The sequence below is a fragment of the Molossus molossus genome, unplaced genomic scaffold, assembly GCF_014108415.1.
Source record: "Molossus molossus isolate mMolMol1 unplaced genomic scaffold, mMolMol1.p scaffold_m16_p_1, whole genome shotgun sequence".
Classification (NCBI taxonomy): Eukaryota; Metazoa; Chordata; class Mammalia; order Chiroptera; family Molossidae; genus Molossus; species Molossus molossus.
The window spans coordinates 142917793-142938646 of record NW_023425344.1 but is presented as its reverse complement, the minus strand read 5'-3'; positions in this window follow the sequence as shown (position 1 = coordinate 142938646).

Below are 20854 nucleotides of genomic sequence, written 5' to 3'. Positions count from 1 at the left end.
ATGGGGTAAAAAGGTAAAATATCTGTAACAAAAAAATAAATAAATAAATAAAATCTAAAAAAAAAAAAACAAAAAAACAAGTCAACACTTTTCATTACAAGAGTTTATGCCCTGGCCCGTTTGGCTTAGCAGTTAAAGCCTCGGCCCATGGACCAGTGAGTCTCGGGTTCCATTCTGATCAAGGGCAAGTACCTCGTTGCGGTTCGGCCCCGGCCCTGGGAAAAGTCGTGTGGGAGGCAGTCACTCGATGTGTCCCTCTCACTTCAATGTTTCTCTCTCTCTCCCTCCCACTCTATCTCAACAAAAGTGTAAAATGTTCTTGGGTGACGATGAGAAACAAACAAACAAAGATTTTAAGCTATTCCCTGGCTGGTTTGTCTCAGCGCTTAGAGCATCGACCCTTGGACCAAAGAGTCGAGGTTCAATTCTGGTCAAGGGCACTTACCTCTGTTGCTGTTTGGTTCCCAGCCCTAGGCAGGGTCATGCGGGAGGTGGGCAGTCGATGCATCTCTTTCCCATCAATGATTCTCTCTCTCTCCCTCCCACTCTAACGGAAGATAAATGGAAAAATAGCCTCAGATGAGGATTTAAATAAAAAAGATGTTAAGCTATTTTGAGATCAATTTATTTTAACTTTCAGCATACTTATTATTTAATGAATAATCGCCTATCAAGTGTTATTCCTATACTTAGCTTCCTATTTCAAGTACTTACAACGTTCTATTAATGTCATACTGTCACATTCTTCACGTGCATAACAATTTCAAAAATCTCCTTAGAAAACTCTTTAAAATAAAATGACTAGACCAAAGGTTAAATGTTTTAATGGCTCAATATGTAAATGTAAGTTGCTTCATAGAACACAGGAAGGCATATTAGTGCATAATGCTACTAAGCATAGCAATTTTAGCTTCTACCCCAGCTTTAAATACTTAAAAAAAATCTTAGTCATGTGAATGAGGAACCACAGAGTGTCTCTAATTTGCATTTCTTTGATTACATAGGGGGACCACAGTTAACAGTGTTATTTGCACTTTGGTGAACTGCGTATCATTTGTATGTACTACAGACCCACTAGGGTCCTAAAGTTGTCAACTTGCAGGAGGCTTTCATACAATATTTTCTGTTTATAGCCTGGACTGCAGTGGCACTGTTGGTTGGGTATCTTCCCAGGAACCCTGGGATTGCCTGTTCCATTGCCAGGCAGGGCACATGCCCAGGCTGCAGAAATAATCTCCTGTAGGGGGCATACAGAAGGCAGACAATGATCTCACATTAATGTTTCTCTCTCTCTCCTTTTCTCTCCCTCTCTCTCCCTCCTTCCCACTCTATCTGAAGACAAATAGAGAAATATCCTTGGGTAAAAAATTTTTTATTTTTTTAAAAATTCTTGTTAAAAAAATTGCTGTACCACCCTGAATGCACCCGAGTTTGTCTACAACAATTTTACATATAACTTGTACCTTTTGCTCATTGCAAATACTGCATCACTATATTATAAAATGGTTTTAAGCAGCATTTTTCACAAAGGCATTCATTTCAACATGATTTCAATTTATTCCAATTAAATAGAAATGTCAGCAGTTTCTGAGCCAACTGCTGGGCACCTGGTTACTTAAGGTTTCCTGCATTTCCTGAACTGCTCTATCCCCATACTATACATTGTATTTACTATACATTGTATTAGTTTTGGGGCCCACAACACAAAATTTAGAGTCTAACAATTACCATGTACACTAATGATTTTATCTCTCTGAGTCCACCCTTTCTGCCTCAGTCAGGTGACTCCTACCTGATGGCCTTCAGCTAGCACACTCCCCAAAGGCACACAGCAGGCTCCTGTGCCCCAGTCTCCTGCTCCTGGAGCCTGGCTTCCAGTTTCCTGGCCTCTGACAATCCTCACTCTGGCCTCCAACCGCCTCTGTAGCTGCCTCACCTTGGATCTCAGTATTGCCTGAATTTAATCCTCAATCCATTTGAATGACTCACTGAGCTGTTACATTTCATGCAGTGAAGTATACCTTTCTTCTGTATGTATTTTTAAAAAGTACTTTGCTCTGTGTCTTGGACTTTTAAGAACATTTCTAAAAAGTAATTTTCCTCCATTTCTTCTCACATTATTTAATGTTACCATTTTAAGCCTAAAGTTTAATTACTTTAATGCACTAAAACAAGTGATGTGTGAAAAGGTAGTATCCCCAAGGCTAATCACATGACGTGTCATTCTATAAATGCTATTTTTATGTGCCAGGCATCTGGAGCTGACATTCCTGCTCTATCCAGCCTGACTTTTCAAACCATGGACAACTCAACTGATGCCACTCAGAGCCTGTCTTCTCACACATAATATGAATATAATTCCTATATTACCAAACTCAAAATATTACAAGGATCAAATAAAATGCATGTGGCATTTATATACGACAAATTGAGTACAAAAAATTGACAAAGTATTCACAAATTAACTCAAAACCAAAATATGAACATTTAGCATTTCACCAGAAAGTATGAAATGTCCACTCATTAATTAAACAGCATTTTTACTTCATATGTGCTCTGTCTGCCCCTTAAAGAAAAAAGAATGAAAGTCACACAATTAACAAGATTTTCTCTCAGGGTTTTTTGTTTCTTTTTAATAAGCAAAAAGACAATTCCCCTGATTCTGTTCACGTAGATTACTGGATGTCCTCTCCTTCCTTTTTTAATGTAACTTATCCTGGAGATCACCACATAGCAGGATAGAGATAGTTTATTCTTTTTTTATAGCTCCTTAGCAGTCTACTGCAAGAACATATCAGTTTATTTTACCACTCTCTTACTGGAATTAAGTTATTTGCAATATATTTTTTGAAAATAATGCAAGGGAAACAATGTGAATATGTTGCTTCCTATTTGTGGGTTTGTCTTCAGAGTAAATCCTCAGAGTAGGATTCCTGATTAATGCATCTGCACTGTGGGGTGAGTATGCCAACATCCCTTCCTGGGCGGAGCCATTCTGCACTTCCACCAGCAACATATAAAGTACTGTTTCTTCACAGCCCTCCCAAAACACTGAGTGTCAAGTTTATGGATCTTTTCCAATACCAGAGAATCTACAGTACAGTTTTATTTGCATTTATCTGTGTATGAAGTCATGTGTAAAAGTCATCTGCATGTGTTTTTCTGTGCCTTGTCACTGATGTCTAAAGCACTACATTTAGATTGACCTCATTTCTCTAAGTCAGCCTATTGGGGCCCTTACTGTCTGGTGTGTTTTTTTGCAAGACACTGTTGAGTCTCACTTGAAAAACTGTGCCAGCCTTCTACCCACCTCCCTGCTTCCTCCATGCTTACACAGTCACTTCTCTCTCACGCGCTCTCTGTTCCTCTCCCTCTCTTTATAGAATTAGCATCATTTCTCTACATATAATCCTCCAATGGTTTCCCATTTCAACTAGACTGAAATTCACATTTGTGTCAAGGCCCCCTCGGCACACAGGTATAATGCACCATATTCCTGCTCCTGGTGTCCCTTCATCTGCAGTTGCCCCATGTTTGCTGTGACTGGCCTGCACACTGGATTCCCATCTGGGGAACCTGCATGGAAGCCTTTTCTCCCACGGGTTCATGGGGCTCCCTTTAAATTCTAAAACTGCTCAGTGTCACTTAGAGAGAGCAGCTGTCATTAACCCTGACTTCCTTGCTGGTTCATGTGTTGTCTGACTCAGGATTTTTTAAAATGTCAAAGCCTGAGTTAAGCTGGGGGCTCTGCCTTGAACATCATTGTCCTGCATCTAGAAAGGTGCCCAGTAAATATCTATTCCAGTATTCCCAAAACCAATCAAGTTACTCCCAAGTTTTTAGAGTTTCTAAAATTTGATCGAATGTAATCTTTTGATTTGTCAATTAAGACCAGCACTTCTTTCCGATCTTAGAGTAGTATTCATTCAAATTTAGACACAAAACCCACAAAAAACTTATAGAAATCCTAACGCTCAGTGAAAAACCAATGGTGACTTAAAGTTGGGATACAAATATTTAATGTTAAAATGTCTTAACCACAACATGACATCCTAATTAAGTTATAAGAAAGTATACCATCTGAATTTTACAATGAATCTGTTTTTGTCTGTGTCCAAGAATAAAACATCATAATGGGTTGTGTACAGTTTCCCTCTGAAACATGGCCCATCATAACGGGTGGGCCCCTGAATGATGCTCCAACCACTTGAAGGTACAGAATGGCTGTTAAAAGGCTGCAGGGGAGCTCCTCAAAGTTGCATGAACGCACATCCTACAGTGCTCTCAGGGTCAGCACAGTCCCGGGAGCTTGCTGTCATTGCTTCTCTTTACAACACAGAGTTATACAGAGCACACGAAGAGTGACCGCATTTGTGTAAACTAGACAAAATGTAAAGTTTATACTCATACAACAAGTTCAGGAGAAATAAAATCATAAATATTAATACAAGTTCTGGGTATTCTCAGCATCAGTTAATGGCTTCTGGATTTTGTAAATCTTTTACATCAAATGCTTTTTTATACTGTCACACAAAAAAAGAATTGAGGGTTTAAAATAGCTACTGGAAAGAGTCAAGATCTGTTGCACAGAGGTAGTTTTACATAATGTTGCCAATTCATTCCCCACTCAGTCCTCAGGAAGGGGCCACTTGAGAGAACACCTTTAGCCAGAAAATTAGCAAAGCTCCCAAGGTCAGAACATAAAGGCTGGTGAACAGTTGATGAGCAATCTTGAAATTGGATAAAAGGACCTAAGGGGCTTTTTTGTGTGACTGATACCATCCATTGTTAGATGTACCATTAGACAAAGGCAAGGTAGTAGAAAACTTATTTTAAGTCTATCTGAAATCTATACATGGCTCTTAAGAATATCTTTTTGAAATGACTTTAAGAAATCATGTTTTGTTTCAAAAGGGAGAGTATCATTCAAATATAATTTTGTGTAAGTAGTCAACTCAATTCTCCATTGCAGAAATGCTGGACTGTATTACATCAAAGCAGGTATTTCTTAATTTCAGAGAAACTGATATAAAATTGTCTGAAATAAAGACATTAAATAAGCTATTGATGAAAAGAGATCCAGAATCATAGACGAAGGGAACAGACTGATGATCTCAGAGAAATGGGGGTGGGAGGGATGGAAAGAAACAAACCAAAGGACTTATATGCACATCTGCACAACCAAGCTACAGGGACACTAGACTGGGGAAGCAGCAGGGGGGTGGGAAGGTAAAGAGGGGTCATTGGGAAAAAAAGGGGGGCATTTGTAATACTTTCAACAATACAAAAATTAAAAAGTCTATATAGCATAAAAGATAAATAAATTAAGACATTAAAAGCAAACATTCAATGTTCTTGTACTTTATATTTGGCATGTTGAGCTTGCTTCTATGAAAACTCAGTAATAGGCAAATGCTGAAAATGAGGTTTTTCATATCATTTTATTGAGTGTCTCCCCCAAACTAAAACCAAACTAAAATGCAATGGTAACTATCATATAATACATAAAAATGTATATTCTATACTTATGAACTCTATTTTTCAACCATTCTGATTGAACATTACTTATGCGTAATCCTTGTTACGTCCTTGGCCCTCGTACCAGCTTCTCCTAAAGTCCCTCTGTGTCCAGAGCACTCTGGCATCAATATCCAGTCACACGAACACACTCTCTAAAATATATCAACTTATTAACTTGGTAAATTTATGCTATTTCATGATTTCTGCTTTTATTCTTATCCACTGTAATGAATTTATAGATATACGATGGAGTGGTAATGGTGGCATCTGACTGGTACACAATAATTTCAAAAGGAAATAATCAAGACTGGAGTAAGTTTAAATAAGCTCACATCATGGAGAAATGATCAAATACAAGCTGTATTCTAAAGAGCTTTTCAGCCCCACAGAGATGGAATCTGGCACATCTGCCAGCTCCACGTCAGCCCTTCTGCTCAGTAGCCGTGTTCCAGTCAGGTCACACCTCTCAGTCTCTGTTTCCTCAGCAGCAGCAGCAGCAGCAGCAGAATACACATGGGCCTTGTTTGCAGTTAGAAGGCCAGAGAAGATGTACATGGGACTGAGCTGTAAATCTTCAAGACTTACATAGAGGTCCGACACTACCCATTACTAACTGGTTTATGAAATCACTCAGAGGCTTACCTTACAGCACCACACAGAGCAGAAGTTTTCACTGCTATTCACTTGCTTTATGTTTAAAAATAAAATTAATTCACATCATTTGTTCATTTTTGTCACAATATTTGAATAATCTGAAAAGGGAGTACTTTTCAGTTACAAAGCCACGTCCATCATTTTGGTAAATCTACAGGCTTAATTAATTATTGCAACTTTTAAGAAAATTAAAAGTTCAACTAAAGTTTAAATAAAGTAAAAGCTATAATACATTTTGTGTATCAAATAATAAAATAATCCCTGGCATTTATATGAAACAAATGGACCAATGGGATTTCAACATCTTTGTGAAAGAATCTACTTCAAAAAACACCGTCTTCATTAGTTACCCTGTGACCCAGAATTTTTTTAAACCAAATGTTTTCTCTCTTCTCCCTCCTCCTCCTCTTATCCACTCCTTCTCTCGCTTCACCCATCTGGTCTTCAGAACTTTTACCTCAACATTCTCTCAGTTAAACAGAAATTGCCTGGCAGGAGGGGGAGAGGGAGCCATGGAGACAAACACTGTCATGCACATGATCTGTTACCTTAACTCCCAAGGCTTTATGTTACAAATTGAAGTCTAAATTCCTGTGCTCTTCTCTTTGGACACTTTTGACCAACAGTTTCATGTACATGCTCCCTCCCCTTCCCCTTTACAACAGGCAATATACAAGTGAGGTCTGTAAGTCACGATGGATGACTGAGACATATTTGTGTCAGAGTGGATACATGAAAGTGATCACAACTCCCTGGGTTCTCCTTTGTGGAAAAAATAGACAAAGAACCAAAAACTATTCTTTGTAGCACTGGCAGTAACATTTCACATTATCAGTAATTGTAAGTTCCCTCTCCCAGTGTTCAAATGACAGTTGGAAGGAATAAAGCAGCTGTTACCCAGGCAACTGCAAACAGCCTACATAAGAACAACATATAGATTCTATGTCAGTTTTGAATTTAAATAAGAAACTTTAAACTCTTTGCAGCTGAACTGTCCTAAGTACCAACTATCTTTTTAAAAATAAGAAAGAGATAGGAACATCAATGACAGTGAACATCAATTGGCTGCCTCCTGCATGCCCCCACTGGGGATTGGGCCCACAACCTGGGCATGATCCCTGAGTAGAAATCAAACGGGCAACCTCTTGGTGCATGGGTTGATGCTCAACCACTGAGCCAGACAGTACCAACTATCTTAACAGGTGGGGGCAATGGTAGCACCAGGCCCTACCTGGTTCCTTCACTTAAGTACCATATGGATAGGTAACAAATTCATAGAGTCCGACAGATATTAACAGAGCCTTAAGCAGCACTGTCTTAGGCTGAGATATAAAATAGGAATAAAAGAAAAACCTGAGCATTTGGGTAGTAAACAGGAATAGAAACTGGCCACACATATAGAGAAAAGAATAAGATGTGGGGATGCCATGAAGAGCCAGCTCTTGGAAAGCTGGCTCCAGACAAGAGGGAGCCTGAGGTGGTGGTTCCCCTCGAGGGGATCCTGGGAGCAGTGGGGGCCAGAGGTTCGCTTGAGAGCAGAGAACACCTAGTGCCTCCTTACCTGTGGGCATTTTTATGTCACTCATGCGCCACACAGGTTGTCCCACGTCGAAGTCTAGGTCATCCAAATCTCCATATTCCAGGGCAGCTATGGTTGGAGGTACTGCCACTGAGATCCTGGTGCTTGGCACACAGACATTAAGCTCATCGACGACTTGATTCACCAGCACAGAGTGCAAGACTGGACTGGGGCTGGCATTGGGGCTGGCATTGGGGCTGGCACTGGGGCTGGCACTGCGCTTCCAGCAACAGGACAGTATGTTGCCCATGACGGGACTTCACTCCTTACTGTTGTCAGTCTTTGCTCTGGAGTCAGCCCCTAACCCCCAACAGTGACAAAGTCTGGTGCACCCCAGGGGCCACTGGGCTGCCAGGCCCTGGGCAGCCCTGAGGGCCTGGCCACGCCCTTGCTGCTGCCTTGAGCTGCGGTCAAGCTGTTACCACCTCCACTGAGTTGACAAGTCTGTGAGGATGGTGAGTAGCCTGACTTACTAAAAAGATAATCAGTTAAAGACTGAAAAGTATAACCGCTGCAAGAAGAGAGCACAGCAGAAGCTCCTTCTCCCTCCACAGCTGCCTCTCAACTGAAGGCAGTTCATCTGGTGGGCACCAGCCAATCAGAACACATTCTGTGGTCACCTGGTTACGAGGGACCAATCACACCCTGAGTTCCATCCATGTGCCCACCTGACAGAGAAGGCATGTGGTTCAGAATGCTCCCCTTCTCCCTTTGCAGCCACACCACTGCTCTGTCCTTTCCAAGCACACACAGTGGCCCAGTCTTGGGCTCCACACACAATTTCCTACATTGTCAACTATTGTCAGGAAGGCAAAAAATCTACTGATGCCATTGGCTATGGCAACTGGGTGAAGAAGTGAACAGGACATGAGAGAGTGAGGAAAGCAACTGAGGGCTTCTCTTCCCAAACATTTGGCTGAGAAGAGAGAAGTGGTAGCTGTGAGAAGGATATACACTGCAAGGATCTTTTATTTTAAGATAAATAAATGTGAGTATATTTATATGTCAAAAGGTAAGAGTCAATGGAGGAACAAAGTGACATTACAGGAGAAGGGGAATGAACAAACAGGGCCCACAGCAGGCAGACATGGGTACACTCCACAGCAGGGGCAGGTTAGATCTGGAACCACAGAACAGCAAGGAGAATGAATGACTGTATGGCTATAGATACATTTCTGGTACAAGTGGGATTTCAGGTGGAGCTCATTTGATGACCTCTGTTATTCTTTATGTATTTTATTATTTTTTAAATGAATTTAGAGTGACAGGAATGGAGAGGGAGAGAGAGATAGAAACATCAATCAGACAGAAACAACATAGACTGGCTTCGTCCTGCACACCTGCTTAGGGGACAAAGCCTACAACCTGAAGCATGTGCCCTGACCAGAAACTGAACTCATGATTTCTTGGTGCATGGGTCCATGCTCAACCACTGAGCCACACCAGCCAGGAAATGGTTTATGTTAATAACTTTCTATTTGGAAAACTACTCGAGGAAAGAGTGGATAATGTGTAGAAAAGTATACACTTTAGACAAGTTCAAAATGCCTAACAAGAATCAAATAATATCTTCCTGCAAAGGTGGCTACATTGAAAAGAATTTTTAGCAAAGGCCAAGGAGCTCTACAATAAACAGGTATGTTTCCAAAGTAGAAAGGGAGCCTAATTATTTCTCATAAGTAGTCAAGAGATATAGCAACACCTCTGGAGAAGAATAAGAAAAAAAAATATGAAGAAAATGACAAGCAATAGAGAAAAGTGTAAACATTAACAAACCCTTTAATTACATAAGAAGTACCCCCAAATAAATAAAAGACCAGAGGGAGTGTTCCCCTTTATTTAAAAATTAGCACGAAGGAAAGGTCATTACAAATATCAGGGAAGCAGGGATGATTAATATTTAATTTAATAGTTTAAAAGAATAAGCTATATATTGAAATGTGGAAGACCACAGTGGAATGGGAAAGGATTTCATGAAGTTCTGATTCCGTAAACAGGATCTCGTTGAATCCTTAGGGACGAGTGACTGCATTCCATGGTAATACATTACTGTCTGAAGACCTAGAAATTCCACTAGATACATTTTGGTAAACATTAGACAACGCCTAAGATTATGTTACAAAACACTGCCTGCATTTAACAACAGATATGCACACAAATAAAAATGCATAACCTTTGCCCTGGCCAGTTTGGCTCGGCGGTTAGAGCGTCGGCCTGCGGTCTGGAGAGACCCGGGTTCGGTTCCCGCTAAGGGCATGTACTTCGGTTGCAGTTTGTCCCCAGCCCTGGTTGGTCGTGCGGGTGGCAGCCACTCGATGTGTCCCTTCACATCGATGTTTCTCTCTCTCTCCCCCTTCCTCTCTCTCCCTCCCACTCTATCTGGACAAAAAATGGAAAAATATCCTCGGGTGAGGATAAAAAAAAAAAAAAATGCATAACCTTTTTTTTTTCCTTTTCTTGTTAATCCTCTCCCAGAGATATTTTCCCATTGACTTTTAAGTAAAGTAGAAGGGAGCTTAGGAGGTGATAGAGAGAAACACTGACGTCAGAGAGACACATCAATTGGTTGCTTCCATAACAACTACCAGAGCCAGGGATCAAACCTGCAACCCAGGTATGTGCCTTTGACCAGGAATCAAATCCCAGACCCTTTGGTCCTCAGGCCGACACTCGAGCCCCTGAGCCAAACTAGCAAAACGAGAGAAAATGGGAGACATCTGTAATACAATCAACAATAAAGAAAAATGGATAACCCTGAATAATAAAGAAGTTTAAAGTTGCTAAGCATAAATATAACAAAAAGAATTAGAAAAATCGATTACAAAATATTTTGTTTGACAAGAACACTAGAGAGAAGTAAGAAAAACTGTCTCCTTCTACAAGAGTAGCAAGTCTGGGAGCGCAAAGGGCATCTAATAGAAGGAATATGATTTAAGTTAAGGAAGAGTTTGATTTTGTGATAGAAACAGACACCTTGCCTTTGTAACTGATGCTGAATATCCCCTGGGAGGGCTTTAAGGTCAGTGTTTCACATGGTCTGGTGTAAACTCATTCATTCAACCATTCATTCAATACCCATTCAATTCCCAAGCCTTTACCACATGTTACACACATTTTTAGGTGCTGGGAATGTTGTTTTGACCACGATAAACAAAATGCCTATTCTCATGAAATTTATTTCTAGTAGAAGGGTCAACACACCGCATTGCCCATTACACCTCAAACTCAGGTTCTGGATGGTTACTGGTCTCTACCTCTTTTATCTTCTTTCTAGACAGCAGGGTGGAATAAGATAAGGGAGATTTTTTTCAGAATACCCACATAGCACAGTGCCTACATATTACTGGCTTAAAGCCTAGTCACATGGCCACACAGAACTGCAAGCGAGGCTCAAAAAAAGTCATCACATAGCTGAGTAACTGACACAGAAGGGAGAACTGGATAGTGGAAAGTAGCTAGCACTCTATGCCACACAGTCTGTAAACAGAGGTTAGAAAAGTTTCAACTTCGTGAATAATGACAAAACTTCCCAATCCTTGGAAAGCATATATGAAAAATTTATACAAGCTGGTCTGTAATAATCTTTTCTGAAGGAAATAGGACAGAAACATTGGAGAGACACTTAACCTATACAATGAAACAAGGTTAGATGCAAGAAAGACTTGCTGGCAGGCAGTGATCAGGATTACAGAGCACATGCGTACTGGGACTAACAGGGCTCCAGCCTGAGTATTATGACCAGTGGTTCTTCCAGAACAGGAGTTTCTGTGTAAGTAACAGGTACATTTCTCCTGGGCTTAGTTTATCCTTATCATCATATTTGCTAAGACATATATAAACAAAAATGCTAAGAATATATCCCATTTGATATAAAATAACTCTCATTCTCAATTTCAGAAAATTATAATCTGGATACTGAGAAAGATGGGCATTCAATGGTGCTGATATTCACATTGTAGTAAACTGCCCTGTGTCTCTTTACACACCTTCTGAGCACTTCTTTCACCTTCTCTCTTCTCACAGCATGTAGGTTTCTTTCTGCCAAGTGAGTCAGTTGAGATGAAAATGCTAAGTGATTTGATATGATGTTCTCAGAATAATAATAAGGTGTTAGTTTACCTTACCATTGGGGCAGTTAATACTTACTGGACAGGTCAGTTTTGTCCCCTAAGGTCCACTGTGATTACAGTACCAAATTTGGGGCATTTTATGAGACAAGTTCTAAGAAGGGCCCGCAGTGTTTAGAATAGTGGTTTATTTTCCTTTCCTTTCAGTTCTGTTTAGGTATTCAGTAAGTTTATTAAATAATCCCAGTAGAAAAAATGTCCTTTCTCTCTCTGGTGAGTTCAGTGAGCTGTATGAGCATCACATATTGAATGGGATCAGGCTGGCTGCCTTTAAATATCCCTTCAAAAAGAAATAACCTGCCTCAGGTCAGCACGGGCTTCAAAGTTGACTATTCGTCATGGTTCAGCTGTATTTCCTGGTCCTTTAACAGAAACTGGAGCTTCAATAACATGACAAAAAACAAAGGTACACACAGATATATCTGTGCATCTAGACAGTCCACACCCCTCAGTAACAAAAATGTGCCAGTCAGTGAACAAATAATTCTATACCAGTCTATTATGAGAGCCTCATGCCCATCTTAACTGCTGTGCATATAGAATGTTAAACTGGAGTCTCAGGCAAAAAAAAAATTGTTAAATCAGATGAAAACATGAATAACTTCTATAAAAAAAATCAACAAAAATTTTAAATAATACATTTTTTTTGAAAAATGTTCTCCACCCTGGCCAGTGTGGCTCAGTGGTTGGAGCATCTGCCCACACACCAAAGGCTCACAGGTTCAATTACCTGTCAAGGCACATACTTCGGTTGCAGGTTTGGTCCCTGGCACAGTCAGCACATGCCTGAAGCAACTAATCAATGTGTCTCTCTAACCCTGACCTCTCTCTCTCCTTCCTCTGTCTCTACCCCCATACCTTTTTCCAACCTCTCTAAAGTTCAGTGGAAGAAATATCCTCTGGTGAGGATTAACAAAAACTAAAAATAAAAACTCTCCACTCAAAAATGTTTTTGTGGTATACAAGTCGTCAGAAGGTTCTTTTGACAGCTTTATTGAGATATAATTCACATCACACCAAATGTCAAGTGGATAATCCAAGGAGCTCTTTCTGTCTTCTGAGCATGCCCGGACCTTTCCCTCCATCCTTCCCCCAGGCTCATTCTGCTTTTCTTTTTCCGAAGCTCCAAGTGTCCTTCTTTTGCCTTGTAACTCATGTCGTGAACCTATTTCTTCTATGGCTCACTTCTTCTCCCTCGGTGACTTCCTAAATAAACTTTGGCTTATAGTTGGTTTGAGTCTAGACTCTGAATTCTTTCTTAGCCAGAACTCAAGGTCTGGTCGGACTCCACTGATCTAAAACCTGGTGTAGTTTTCACTGCCACCAACAGAAAGAGATGACTGAGCCAGTTCTTTTGGTGTGACAGCAGATGAAAACTGTCAGTATAACCAGAAATGACAGCAGACCACCGGGGTATGATTTTTTAGTTGTCCTGTCTGTTTTATCCACAGGACAATAGATCATCAACAGTCCTCCAGGTCAGTACTGCTGGATCTAGTTCATTTTTAAAAAATAGATTTTATTTTCCAGAGTAGTTTTAGGTTCACAGCAAAAGAAGTTATACAAATGTCCCATTGAGGTATCATTTTTCTAGAGTAACACTTGGAATTACATGATCCATTCAACAACAAACAAAATGATTCATACCACAGGAATAATCTCATGACTGGGTGAAGGAGTCACTATTTACTGAACTACTCTCACTTTGCAGATGAAGGGGAGACCCTCTGAGTGGCCCCGGGCCTAAGTATGCATGAAGATGCCCTATGTTCCTCTCTTGGCCAGTGAGAGCTTAGGGTCCTGCTGAGCTGGGGCACCTGCTTCCATAATTGTAGCTGGAACCTCATTTTTAAAGTTTTTAAATATATTTTTATTCATTTTTCAGAGAGAGAAACATCCATGGACTGCCTTCTGTGTGCCCCCTATAGGCATGTGCTATGACCAGAATCGAACCAGGACCTCTGAGTCCAAGGGACGATGCTCAATGCACTGAGCCACAGCACTGGCCTGGAACATCGTTCTTTACTCCTTACCTAGCGCATCCATGATCAAGTTCTGCTGATTTTAATTCCAAAATGTATGTCTCAGAGCAGGCCTCTCTTTCTCATCTTGTTAAAAATGCCTTATTTCAGGTCCGTGCCATCAATCACCCAGACTGCCACTCAGCCTCTTCACAGAAACTGCCACTGTCCTCAGACCTGACCCTTGAAATCCTACTAAAGCCAGAAGGATCTATCTGAAATACTGATCTGATCACATTCTGTCCTGTTTCAAACCCTTTAGTGCCCAGATGTGGCTGAGGGCCAGATGTGGCCACATGAGGTAAGAATGGTTTTTATACTTCAATATGAATTGTCTGGCATTCAAATTCCAATGTGTATAAATAAAGATTTATTAAAACACACCCACCCCTGGTCATTTGTACATTGTGAGGCTGTTTTCACATTGCAGTGATGTATTCAGAACTTTTGACGTTGACCACACGACCTGCAAAACCTGAACTATTTACTCTTGGCCCCTGAAAGAAAAAAATCTGCCAACCCCTGACCTATGGGATACATTTCAAGGTATCGCAGGCAGGCCCCACCTGACTCCCACATACTACCCACAGGCCCCAGTCACTGTCCCACACTTTCCCTCCCTCCTTCCTGTCCTCCCTCCCTCCCATGTCCCATCTGCAGGAAATGCCTTTCTACACCTTCCTCTCATGTTGCTAATTCCTCTTCATCCCTGAAAAGTCCTAGTTAAAGTGTATTTAAGAAACTGCTCCAGACCCAGCAAATCCTCCCCATCTAGCTTAGAGGCCCGTCATCTCCAGCCCTGGACACTGCTCCTTCCCTGTCCCCATCTCCGTCACACTCACTGCGGCCGACCCTGAGGGCAGACAGTGGGGATCAGGCCCTGGCCCCGGGGAGCTTTCAGCTGTAGATATTAAATGAACACCAAGTGTAACTACAACATAGGAGCAGGGCCTCAAAGAAAACGGGGTGTCACAGGACAGCACAATGGAGGGGCATTCATTGGGCGGGTCAGGAAAGGCCCTCTGAGGAGCTGTCACTGAAGCTCAGGCCTGAGGACACACAGGACAAGCCACACACACAGGCACAGGCAGAGCTGCCAAAGCTGAGTCAGAATGACCTGCTGCTTGAATGGCATAGAAACCAGGGAGGGGGAGCTCAGTGTGGAGGCCCTCGTGCCTGCAGAGGGGGGTCCACACCACACACTCACACTGCCTCACAGTAGCTGGTGTGCTCTGTGGGTCCCTCAGGAGTACAGGTTCTCACTTTTTAAAGTTAATTTTCATAACCTTTAAGGCCTCACCTGGTACCCAGAGCCAGCAGGTATCGATGAAAACGTGTCAAATGCACGAATGCCAGAGTGAAAATCATCGTCTCCCAATACTGCACCGTCCGTATGGAAAACACTGGCCACATGTGGGCATGTCAAGTTACATTTAAATCAATTACAACTATCACAGTAGAAGTGCAGCTCCTCAGCCACACGCACACATTTCACGTGCCCACCAGCCACATGTGGCAGTGGCTCCAGACTGCACAGAACAGACCGAGATTCCATCATTGCAGGAAGTTCTCCTGCACAGCACAATTGCGGGTTACAGTCTTCGCTTAGAATCTGAGTAAAGAAACCCTGAGGATCGGAACAGTTCAAAGAACGCCCAAGGGTCTGAGCGTGACTCCGAGCCCTCAAGGATCTGACCTTCACTTGAAGTCCCTGCAGTGACTTAAAAGGCTCCAGATGGTCTCTACCCCCAACCAAATACCCCCCTGCCCTCAATGCCTAGTCCTTCCCTTCCAGAGCATCAAAAGGACAGTGTCCTTGCTTGGCACACTGTCCCAACCCACCCCCCAGACACCTTCTCTGCTGCTCCCTCACCTCCCTCAGTCGCTGCTTGAATGTCACTTCCTGAGCGAGGCCCACACTGTCCACTAGCTCATGTCTTAAATGATGATGGAAATGTAAAAACCCAGCTAAAAGCAGAGAGAACCCCCTCCACTGATAAACAGGTTCCAAACACCCACTCTCCGCCGTTGCTGTTTATCTATCCACTGCCCACCCCATCGTCTTCCCTCCTGCCCTCTCACACACATTTTTTTTTTTTTTTTTTTGCTGGACCATTTTTGAAGCAAACCCTAGATATTATATTCAGTCACATTAAATTTTCCCATGAACATTTCATATAATAAAAACTTTTAAAAAACATACCGAAAATTACATTATCATTTCCAATACATGTATCTACCTCTTTATACCATTGCTCACATAGCCAGCATTCAATTTTTTTTACATTTTGACCATCTTATTTAACGTGTCTGTCCAACCCTGTCTGCCATCTTTTGATTAAAGCTGATCAGAACAGGCCCGTGAGTCCATTCTTCCAAAGTGTCACAATTTTTCCATTAAGTCACAGGAATAAATTACCTAAAGGTGAATACGTTTGGCTATGTTCAAGTTCCTATCCTGACAAGAGCTCCAGACGTCACTTAGCTCTCTAGGAACTGCCCAGATACCAGGACACTGGAGCCTAGAGGTTAGAAAACGTATTCCTTTTGCTAGTTTCTATAAACAAAATACCAAACACTTGGAAATGCAATTTCATTTTTTCACTTAACTTTTTTTTTGAAATAGTGGGTACATTTAAGCAATAAGTTCTATACAGATATTGATACTCTTCCTTTCCCATTCTAATTATTTCTAAATATATTAAAATCAAAAGCTGCCTCTAAAATTACACCACTATGGTTCCGGCATAGCCCAGACTAGCAGTGTGGCAAAGCCCAAGGTGGAGAGTACTTATGTATCTGTGAGCCCGCTCTGCGTCATGTTAGTACTTGTGCTGAGGTTTCCTAGGTGCTGTAACAAAGAATGCCGGTAGAGTATTGATTAGTGGGGTGAAGGAGACGGCAGATGTATTCTTTGTATTTACAGACCCAGTGGTCCTTCGCTGAGTATTTACTATGTAACTCAGTTGTGATTTATCTAATCTACAAAGATATACTAATGCAGCTAAATGGTATAATAGTCTAAACTGAGAGAATTTAAGTCCTTAACATTTAATGGATAACCCATACTTCTAGCTTTTTCTGGATCTCAAAGCAAAGGTTGAGAAATCTCCTGAGCCTGGTTTCCATCCTAGGCTAATCCTTCAGGCAGTGGGGCAGTAACAGCCTGGACATGTGTAGAATGTCCCTATGTTTTGTACCACAGTCATATTGATAAGGTGAGGTAACGGCTACAGACATGGAAAAAAGTCACTGTCAGCTGTGAAGAGGACACTTCTGTGGCCTGACATTTACGTGAAATTACAGTTTTCCTTTGTTTCCCCTGAGCCAACTTTAGTACCGGGAGCATGTTTATACGGCAATCTATGGGAAGAGGGAACCTATGTGTTTCCAAATACTGTTAAATGTAATAAATATATATTTACAAATGCCAATTGGAAGAGCAAAACCATGCAAGATGCATACAGCAATCCTAAAAAAGGTTATTTTCTGGTATGTGGATGACCTTGGATATTTCATAAAGCCTCTGGAAGACTTGTAAGATAATGAAAGTAAAAAGTTCAAATTCTGTTTTAGTGTTATTATAAAATTGTTGATTTCTTGGACCCCTGAAAGGGTCTCAGGACTTTCAGAGGTCCTTGGACAAACTCTGAGAACTGCAACCTCAAGTCTCTGAAGGAAGGAAAACTGAGTAGGAGGATGTAGATGAGGACCCTGCAGGGAACATATGTCCAGGCAATCAGGCAGGAGAAATTCCATGAACTCCAAGTTTTTACAGCAACAGACGGCAGAAGAGAACACACTATGTCAGCCCTAAAAAATATAAGGTCCTAGAAAACAGGGAGAATGTTTACTTTTTCTGACCAACAATGGCTTATTTACCTCAGGACCTATACTTGATTCTTTCTGACATCATGATATTACAGGCTCTTTGGAAATTTCTAGAGAAGCATAAAATACATTTTAAAATGAACAATAGAAACAAATTACAGCTGTTCTTCAGGAAATGATTGGGAGAACACAAAGCTTAGATAAAAATGGTAACTTTGGCAAAATCAAATATAGTGAACTAATAATGTTATCGGAGTAGTCAATAAAAAGCAAAAAATATTTTCCAGTACCTGAGACAATCCTAAATTTCACAAGCAAACTCCATATCTCAATAAGACTTCTTTCCCATAGTGCAAATAATATGCATTACTCACTGTACTCTGTACATTAAAATCTGTGTAACATCTGCTTAAAAAACATGAGGAATAAAGCTTAGAGTCTATAAAAAATACAGATCATTGTTGTTATGTCCTACTATGTGGCGAAGAACCAGCCCAGGCTGGTGAGGCTCAGGTGTACTGGGGATGTACAGGAGGCAGCCAATAGATGGTCTACTCTAACACTGATGTTTCCCCCTCTCTCTCCTTTCCTTTCTAAAAATCAATAAAGCAGAATAATGGAAATGACAGCGGAGTGAATGGAAGCTACACAGACCATCTCCTAAGACCAAACTGGAATTACAACAAAAATAAAGACAAATCATTAGGAAAAAGCAACAGAAAAGCAGCTTGGAGGACCATATAACCAGGGACCCTGACTTAATCCTGGTAGGATTGCGGAGGCACCAGAGGGGAACTGGGAGCCCACAGACAGCAGTGGCCTTAGCTGTGAGCAGTGCCCTTGGGTTACACTCCCAAGTGGCTCCACAGTGTGGAGCCGGAAAAGACGTTAAAATAGCCACAGCCACTCATCTTGGGCTCTGGTAGAGGGAGGGAGGACTGGATTGGAACTGTGTGGGGACACTCGGGATTTGGAGGGCACTCAAGAGCTTTTGCTGAGGTGCGGCCATGCAGGACATTGGTCATCTTACTCCTTCCCAGGGCTCTGGGGAGAGGTGGTGGCCCCTCCCTCAGAGATTCAACCCCACCCAGTGACCACTGAAATGCAAATTGAGGCTCAGCAACAACCAGCATCGGCCCCACCCTCAGGATATCCTCTACTCTGAACACCTGAAGGAATTTTTCATTCCACTGAGAAGCCAAGGCCCTTGAAGTAATTGGGACAAATTGCCTCTAGGCAAAAAGCTAGAGAATAAGCGAACCATTCCTGGGCTTGCAACTATGCTCAGAAAGGTAACACATTACAGTGGTATATAACAGGGTCCTCCCTGGCTCATCCAAACCCAGTAGAGGGAGCCACAAACAACAGAACATCAACACCCACAGGGAAAATTTGGCAGGTTCCAAAGACCACTGAGATACCCAAAATGGTGAAACAAAGAAACAAAAGCCAAATGAAAGAAAAGAGACCTCTACCGAAGATGAGATAAATGAGGTGCAGTTAAACAAGCTAACAGAACTAGAATTCAGAGCCATGATCTTGAGGAAGCTCAACAGCATGTGTAAGGACATGAGCACCATGAGTAAAGACATAGAAATGTTAAAAATCAAACCAGATGGAAATTAAAAACCACCAAGAAGAAATGAAGAATGACATATCAGAAATAAAGAACACATTGGAAGGTCTAAACAGGAGACTAGAGGAAACGAAAGACCGGATCAGTGAATTAGAAGACAGGGTAGAAAAAATCAACCAAACAGAAAACCTAAAGAAAAAAAAAAAAAGAAAACAGTTAAAAAACAGAAAGACAGCTTAAGAGAACTGTGGGACAACTGGAAACGTAATAATATTCGCATCATAGGAGTCCCTGAAGAGGAAGAAAATGAGTAAGGGTTAGAAAATATATTTGAAGAAATAGTGACAGAAAACTTCCCTAATTTGGTGAAGAAAGAAGGCATTCAAGTTCAAGAAGCACAGAGAGCCCCAAGTAAGAAGAACCCAATCAGGCCCACACCAAGACACATAAAAATCAAAATGCCAAAAATTTAAAACAAAGAGAGAATCCTAAAGGCAGCAAGAGATAAGCAACAGGTTACCTACAAAGGAACCCCATAAGACTCTCAGCTGACTTCTCAACAGAAACACTACAGGCCAGAAGGGCATGAAGTAATCAAGGTCATGAAAAACAAGGATCTGAATCCAAGACTACTCTACCCTGCTAGGTTATCATTCAAAATAGAAGGTATAATAAAGAGCTTCCCAAACAAAAAAAGGTTAAGGGAATATATTAGCACCAAACCAGCACAGCAAGAAATATTAAAAGGACTGCTTTAATTAGCAGGAGAAATAGGAAGAAAAATAGAACCACACCAAACAAAAATGGCAATAAATAAGTACATATCAATAATCACCTTAAATGTAAATGGACTGAATGCTGCGACAGAAAGACACAGAGTACCTGAGTGGATAGGAAAGCATGACTCATCTATATGTTGTTTACAAGAGACCCACCTCACAACAAAAGACTCACATAGGTTGAAAGTGAAGGAATGGAAAAAAATCTTCCAAGCAGACAAAAAGGAAAAAAAACAACAACAACTGGGATAGCAATACTCATATCTGATAAAATAGATCTGATAAAATGAGACTCATGAATCCATAAAAATCCTAGAAGAAACGGTAGGCAACAAAATTTCAGACATCATACGCAGCAGAATTTTCACAGATACATCACCTAAGGCAACAGAAACAAAAGAAAAAGTGAACACGTGCAACTACATCAAACTCAAAAGCTTCTGCACAGCAAAAGAAACCACCATCAAAATGGAAAAGCAACCCACTGTATGAAAGAGCATAATTGCCAATGATATATCAGATAAGGGGTTAATTTCCAATATATATAGAGTGCTCATACAACTCAACAAAAGGAAGACAAAGAACCCAATTAAAAAATGGGCAGAGGAGCTGAACAGACACCTCTCCAAACAGGACATACAAATGGCCAAGAGACATAGGAAGAAATGCTCAACATCACTAATCATCAGAGAGATGCAAATTAAAACAACAATGAGGTATCACCTCACACCTGTCAGAATGGCCGCCATCAACAAATCATGAAACAA